Genomic DNA, 8,199 nt, shown 5'->3' on the forward strand with positions numbered 1-8,199 from the left:
CGGGGCGGGGGTTGGAACTGGGCCTGAGCACGCTCTGCCTTTTCCTTTGGCCTTAGAAAAGAGACGGGGCTGCCACCCCCCGCCCTGTGCTGCCTGTGCCGCTACCCCCGGCACCCCTCCCCGCGCCTCGGGGGGCACTAACCCCCCCTTGGACAGTTTAAAGCATCCCCAGGTGCTGGTCGGTGTGCAGCTGCCAGGGTTGCAGTTGGCACGGGAGCACCCTGCAGCTGCCACCCTCCGCTGGCTCCTGGCAGGGAGGAAAGGCCCAACGCTGAAGAAAAAGAATAAACCTGTGCTTGCCTGATGAGTGCTTTTGAATTCATTAATTGAATGAAGACACCAGCTTTCTCCCTGTGGAGTTTTACCCCAGTGGGTATGAAGCTGGGGTAGGAATGACTGCAGGGCAGTGTGCAGCACCCCTGTTGAACTTGCTGGTCTGCTGGCAGGGCTGAGTGCTGCCTTGCCCCTGCTTCACACGGTGTTCCCCTAGGACCCTTGGGGAAGCTGGGCTTCCCCTCTGCCTTACATCCCCTCCCACTTCAAACTGGGTGTCCAGCCAGCTCCCGGGGGCTCCTGACACACACACGTGACTACAACAGTTTGCCCTTTCCAAAGCCTGCTTGAAAGAAGCCCCTAACTTGGGGAACACAAGATCCTAGGGAGCCCTAAAAAAAACCCAAACCAGAACAGACCCTCAATGAATGCAGTCCTGCAGGGCCCTGACGGCCTTGAGGATACCCTCCTGGGTTGCTCAGTGCCACCTGAAAGCAAGGAACACACTGTGGGGGAGGCAATATACCCAGCTACTAGGCTGTCCTAATGCCTCTTTCTCCTGGGTGAGGAGAGGCAGTTTCCAGGCAGACAGAGACATAGTAGAGGGCACCCACTCACGGACAGGTGATGGGATCAGCTGGCCTCTCCAGGAGTAAGCCAGCCTGCGGAGAGATTGCCACCATCAGCCAGTATGGGGAGGAAGCTGGGACAAGGGGGGACACTACCCATGTCCCAGCCCTGGTCACATACGCAGGCAGATGGGGATCCCACCGGAGGAATAGAATCAGAGAATCAACGAATCATTAAGGTTGGAAAAGACTTCCAAGATCATCAAGTCCAACCATCAACCCAACACCACCATGCCTACTAAACCATGTCCCGAAGTGCCACATCTACATGTTTTTTGAACCCCTCCACCGATGGTGACTCCACCACTTCCCTGGGCAGCCTGTTCCAATGCTTGACCACTTCTTCAGTAAAGAAATTTTTCCTAATACCCCATCTAAACCTCCCCTGGCCCAACTTGAGGCCATTTCCTCTCATTCTATCGCTTGTTACTTGGGAGAAGAGCTCGACCCCCACCTCACTACCCCCTCCTGTCAGGCAGTTGTAGAGGGCGATAAGGGCTCCCCTCCCCTCCAGGCTGATCGACCCCAGTTCCCACAGTCGCTCCTCATCAGACTTGTGCTCCAGACCCCTTACCAGCTTCGTTGCCCTTCTCTGGACATGTTCCAGCACCTCAATGTCCTTCTTGAACTGAAAGGCCCAAAACTGAACACAGTATTCAAGGTGCGGCCTCACCAGCACCAAGTACAGGGGCACTATCACTGCCCTACTGGCCACACTATTCCTGATACATGCCAGGATGCCATTGCCCTTCTTGGCCACCTGGGCACACTGCTGGCTCACATTTAGCTGGCTGTCAACCAACACCCCCCAGGTCCTTTTCCGCCAGGCAGCTTTCCAGCCACTCTTCCCCAAGACTGTAGCACTGCATGGGGGTGTTTTGACCTAAGTGCAGGACCCTGCACTTGGCCTTGTTAAACCTCATACAGTTGGCCTTGGCCCATTGATCCAGCCTGTCCAGGTCCCTCTGCAGAGCCCTCCTCCCCTCAAGCAGATTGACACTCCCACCCAATTTGGTATCATCTGCAAACTTACTGAGGGTGCGCTCAATACCCTCATCCAGATCATTGATGAAGATCTTAAATGAGACTGGCCCCAGAACTGAGCCCTGAGGAACGCCGCTTGTGACCAGCCACCAGCTGGATTTAACTCACCACAACTCTCTGGGCTCAGCCATCCAGCCAGGTTTTTACCCAGCGAGGAGTGTGCCTTGTCCAAGCCATGAGCTTCCAGCTTCTCTAGGAGAATGCTGTGGGAGACAGTGCCAAAGGCTTTGCTAAAGTCCAGGTAGACAACATCCACAATCCCTTGTATTGGGGCAGCTGGACTCTGCCTGTGAAACAGCAACGTCTGTCTCACATCCCACCGCGTGCGGCAGGAGCCGTCCCCAAGTGTGCAGGGGAAGCAGCGACACAGACCCAGGGTGGCCTGTGGGGATGCCAAGTGATGGAGATGGGGGAGGTAGAGGCCTGGCAGGAATTTTTCACTGTCTGAAGCAAGAGCTGATTGTTCCCTCCTGACCATGCCTGCTCATGGTGCAACAAAATCCCATATTGTCATTGCTCATACAGCCAGTGCTGGGGCTGGCCTTGGTTCCTCTCCATACTTCAGAAGGACTGGTTTGCCATGGGAAAGGGACAACTGTTGCTTCAGCCAGGGGCAGTTTTGGCAGCTGGAGCACTGCGTGTGTCTAATAACATAGTGCCAGCGGAGGGATCAGCACAGGGTTGGGCTGGAAGCTGGCCAGTCTCGGTTCCCAGCCCTGGCAGGGGCCATCTCGGTATGGCCTGTGCTCCATCTCTTCTCCCAGCAGCATCCTCAGCGCTGGCAGGTTGTCCTTGGTGCTGGCACCTCTGAGGCTGCAGCTGGACCCATGTGTGGAGGAGCGAGAACCGATGCTGCCTGCAGCACCGGGTTAATCCATGCACTGTTGAGCAGGTCTGGATACGGCCCGACGCTGCCAGCCACTGCTGTGGCCATAAAGGACCAGGGATGCCATGGGAAGGAAGTTAGCCAGGGGTCTGCAGACACTGGCATTTAGGCTGGGTTGTTGCCCATATCCCACCTGTGGTCGGGACCTCCGGGTAGCCCTAGCACCGGGCAGGAAGATGCCAGAGCGGCAGTGAGGCCAGCCTTTTTTTGGGGATACACCACGTTGCAAGGCTATCCCAGCAGCACAGCACAGCCCTGGTCTTTTGCAGGCACCGCCAGAAATTTCAGGACTGAGGGAGGTCTGCAGAACAGCATCAGTGGGAAGTAATTTAGCCAAAAGAGCAGGTTTAACAGCTGTATTTGTGGAGTAAGTGTGTTTTAGGTGCTTTTTCGGCTGCCTCTTCTTGTAGCATGCCTGTGTCTTGGGAGCGTTGATCTAATTCCACAGTTAAAGGGCATTTAGTTGCTTTAATGGAGACCTCAGGAGGGATTTGCTGAGGATTCACAGTTTCTGGCACAGCAGAAACTCGTCCCCTGTACTTGTCCCCAGGCTGGCAGTGCTGGGGACACCTTGCCTGGCTGCCAGTGCCCAGGGCTGGGTGGGAGCAGAGCTGTGGGGCACATGTGGCTCCCCAAAAGCCAGGCAAGATGGGTGCCCAGCTGGAGGTGCACCTCCATAGCTGGGGGAGCGAGTGTCCCCAAATGTCCTGTTCAGCCTGTGCCGGGCCATGGCTGGGTGTTTCCGCTAGATGGTGACAAAAGGCTGCAACTCCTGTCCCGAGTGGGAGCCTGCAGGATTATCCTGGCTCCCCGAAACACGCCTCTGTGGGTGCAGCTGAGCAGGACATCTCACCCCACCTGCTGCATCTCTCCCAGGAGATCTCGGGACATGGAGAAGGGTCTGAGATGAGCCCCACAGTTGATACCCACCAGATAAAAGCAACCAAGTGCAGGCAGGGGAGGAAATGTTTTGCCTGTGGCTTGTGCAGGCATCTGCTGCCAGAAAACCATCAGAGACCTCAAACCAAACACCCCACGGGTGCCCAGAGTGGGGGAAAACGAGCTAGGAAAGCCTACAAATGTGGCCCTGAGTTCTCCAGCCCCAGCCTTTCTTCCCTGGCATCATGGCTCAGCTGCCACGTGGTCCAGGCAGTGGCCTGGTGTGGGCATAGCACAGCAAAAGTAGCAGCAAAAAAAAAGCAAACTGACCCCTCCCAGGTCTGGGCACTGCTTAAAACCTCTTGAGCACCCCAATGTCCCATCAGCAAAGTCCCTTCCCCTGCCACCGGTGCCCACCTCACCCCATCATATGCTGCTCCCCTGCCCATCGCTTGGTGCCAGCCAGAGCCACCCCAGCGGGCACCACAGAGCAGCTGATGGATGGCAATCCAGTGGGGCCGACCACACAGGACTTGTCCTCTCTCTTCCCAATCACACACCTCACCTAAATACCCAGCAGGTGGAGAAAACTCTCCCCATGCCCCAATTAAAGCAGGGCATCAAATGATACAGGTCTGTGTTGTACCCTAATTAAGTTTTTTCTTCATTACCCACCTGGCTGTGCCAAGAGAAGAGCCCTCAAGGATGCTGAATGAAGTGGGCGCAAAGTTTGCCATGACAAATGGCATTCGAGCGGCCGCATGTCAGCCCGCACGCTGCACCTTGAAATAAGCACCTCAGGACCTGGTGGGGTGCAGAGATGAAAGTCCATGGTGCCTGGCAGAGTATGGGATTTCTTCTCTGGGGAACATCCTTTCTGGAGGTGGGATGCTGCAGGGATTGCATGGGCCCCTCGTCACCCAGACATACCCTCTGTCCCTGGCCAACAGTGGGTGATAACTCAGCACATCCCTCCTGGATCAATCTGTGCCATTTTCTGGGGTTCATGACAAGGAAATGTCCTGGTGACTCACATGGGGAGTTTCATATGTGCAGCATTTAATCTCCCCGTGACCTCCAAGCATCTCTCAAAATGATCATTCTGGTACCCTGCAGAGAAAAAAGGGCTTTTCTGTTTCCAGAAGCAGCTGATTCCCCCAAGATGTCCCTTCTGCCAGCCCAGTTCCTCTCCATTAACACCCCTTGCCTGGAGCTGGCTGCAGGACCTTGCAGCCTGCCTGCAAGCTCCCAGCAAGCCCGGACCAGGTGGGACCCTGCTCTGGCTCTGCTCAGCGGGAGGAACAAGTGTAGCCCTGGAAAAAAAGTTATGAGGGAGAGAAGGGGGGAGCTGAAACAAAGAGGACTTGCGTTAGGTGTGAGATAAAGAAGGGAAACCAGGCTAGGGAGCTGTGGAGCAATTCAGGTGGCAAGAGGGGAGCTTGGGAGCACCCTTCTCTCTCCATCAGGACAGAGAAAGTCAGTGAGATGGGAACAGGGAGACATTTTGAAGCAATATGTGCAAATGCCTTTATAACCCAGGGGAAAGTCAACCTGGGGAGAAGTTACAGATGATCCCAGTTCAGCGATCCCAGGCCAGCAGCCAGCACACCCGTCACCACCCCACGCAATTGCACATCTCCTTGTGCTGCCCCATGGTGCTTGGGAAGGCTTTGCAGGACTTTGTGGAGACAGCCCAGAGGGGGAAGCTCTTTGCACAAGGCATTTCTGTGCATCCTATTCATCTCCCAGAGCCAGGGCAATAGGGAACAGGATCCAGGCAAGCGCTGCGTCCCCGGAGCTGACTGTTGAGAGATTTCAGGTAAAACACCTGCAAACTGCTTGTGGCTCAGCACATCTGCCCCTCGGCACAGGCCCACAGTGCAGTGACCCAGGGCTTTGCCTCTCCTCGCTCACATTTTACCTGCTGGAAGCTCCTTCTGCTCACAGTCTTGTGTTGGGCTATTTCCATTTCACGGCAGCTCTTGGGCACGGGGCCAGCAGAAGGCAGACGCTCTGCCTGGAACAAACCCAAACTGGGGGAATTTTTTTTCTTTTTTGTTTTTTTCCTTCTCAAACAAAAAACTGAATCTTTATTGAGTCCAAACTGGAAAAGCAGGAGTCTCCCTCTGCTCCCCCCATTTTTGTGTTTGTATCTGAGCAAGGGGGTGAGCTCAGCCCTGCCTTGGCAGCCCCATGTGCCCACCGTGCAGCAAAGGCAGTGAGCAGCGCGGGATGGTGAACCTGGGGCTTTCCCATGTCCTTACATCTAAAACCAGGACAGGGCTAAATGCAACTGGGGAGAGCAGAGCCACAGCGTGCTGCTGCTCCTGTGGCCCCCTTGCAGCCCCCAGACACACACACACGTGTCCCCAATATAACGTGTCCCAGCCTCTGCCAGGGGAGCTGGCAGGTCCCCACCATCAGAGCCAAGTCAAAACTGCCCTCGGAAACAGGAATTGGTGCCAGTGGAAGCATGCTAAGTGGCTTTTTATCTTAGTGGGAGCTGCCATGCTGTATTGTCCCAGCAAACGTCGCCTACTGAGCCCCATCCACGAGGTTTGCAAAGCTCCTGCCCCAACTTGCCAGCATGAGGGACCAGCCACCCCAAGGGCTTTTGTGATTGCATTGGGAGGTCCAGCCACGAGCTGGACCCTTTTTGGAAAGGGTGACTTTGCACTTGACTGTACCTGCAGAGCTCAAGTGACCCGGGCTGGCGTCAAGCTGTACAGAGTGCCCGGGGAAGGTGAGAGCTCAGGAGTCACCAGCACAGCACCAGGGATGCTGAGCCCACCCAGCTTTCACCCTCCATCTGCCTCAGCCTCTGCAGTGAGCTCCATCAAAAGGAATTTAAAAATAAGGGCTGGAAGTACTTCCCCAGCCTGGACTGCTCTCAGGCTGTTCGTGCCTCACCCCAGCAGCACATTGGGCTGTTTCATTTCCCAGCCCTTGCTGAGGAAATTCCCACTGGCAGAGTGCAAGTTAAAACCCCTGCTTTCAAACTTCCTATGACTGTAGTTAAAAATTAGACTCGGAGCAATAATTTTCCCACTGTTGGTTTTGTCAGACCCAAAACCTGGTCCTGAACGACCCAGTGGTGTCTCATTAAGCCAGGAGAGTGTGTGATCATGACGTCTGCAACCTGGGAGGGAGGCGAGAACATGGTTTCTTGGGGAAAAGTCCTCTCCTTCCCATCCCTTAGAAGCCATCAGCTCATCTCCCACCACACACAAAACATCAGAGAAAGCTTAAAGCAGACTGAAAATTACACTGCATCTCTCCTGCTTGGTTTTAAGAAGGCAGCCCCTGCCCCAGGGAAGCCCCATGATGGATGGGCAGTGGGGATGGGGGTCTGGGCTCCAAGCATCAGTGCTGCCCCTGGCACAGCTCTGGGACATTGTTAGCCATGGGATCAGGAAGATTAAATCTGAGCTGAGCAACCCTTTTATAACAAGCCACACCACAGGCATGAGCAGGGTCTGCTCACCTCCTGCCAGGCTCTATATTCCCAATAATTAGCCTGCTGCTTTAGCATATTTATTATGCAGATGATGCGGAGCACAGCCTGCACACTGCCTGGGATTAATTGCATCAAAACATGGCGAGAGAGTGCTGCTCCAAGTCAGAGAGGGCGTTTTGCTCGCGGGGGAAGGCGGTGCAGACCCTCAGAACATGGCATGCCAGTGGGTACCATCCAGTCCCCGAGGGGTCTTGCCCAGTGAAGGACAGAGATTGCTATGGTGGCTGCAAACATCCCACCTGTGGGGACTTCAGAGCCTGGCATGTGACAAGAGTCCCATGTCCCTTTAGGCTGGATAAGGCCCATTTACAGAAGGTGGAGGAAGGAAGAACCCACAGCAGCATGGGGAGCAGGGACCTTTCTCAAGATCATCCTCTGCTGAGATTTTTACCACCACCCCGTGAGCGAGGCACTGCCCCTCCAGCCACGGCACGCTGGGTTAACCCAGCAGCTCACCTGCAGCCACTTCAAGGGACAGAGCAGACACGTCCCAAAAAGCCACCAGAGGCACAATTTCCATCCAAGCTCCCAAATCCATGTCAGGAACCCCCTGCCCAAGGATAAGAGGAGACAGCGCAGCTCTTCCTGGCCTCCAGCACGAAGACCAAAAGCACTTGCAATTCTCTGAGCAAATACAAGTGCAGATCATGCTGTCAAACCCTTATTTGATTTGTTTCTCTGGTGGCTCTGCACCATTTGCTTTCATTACTTTCTCTGCCCCATGCCATAGTCCAATAATGTAGCATCTGCCCAAGAAAAGGTCCGTTAATATAATTTACAAGTAGCTGACACTTTCTGCCTTGCCCAGGAGAGCAGACTCCCTGGGTACCCTGTTGCTTGGAAAAAGAGTTTTTTTCACAGTTATTCTGAGTGGGGTAAGTAACCTCCAAGCACTCTTTATTGCCTGATTTATCTCTGTGAAGTTACATTTGTCCCAAAGTTTTGATTCACGGCTTGAAATCCAGACTCTA

This window comes from Egretta garzetta, unplaced genomic scaffold (assembly GCF_000687185.1).
Source record: "Egretta garzetta isolate BGI_Z169 unplaced genomic scaffold, ASM68718v1 scaffold172, whole genome shotgun sequence".
NCBI lineage: Eukaryota > Metazoa > Chordata > Aves > Pelecaniformes > Ardeidae > Egretta > Egretta garzetta.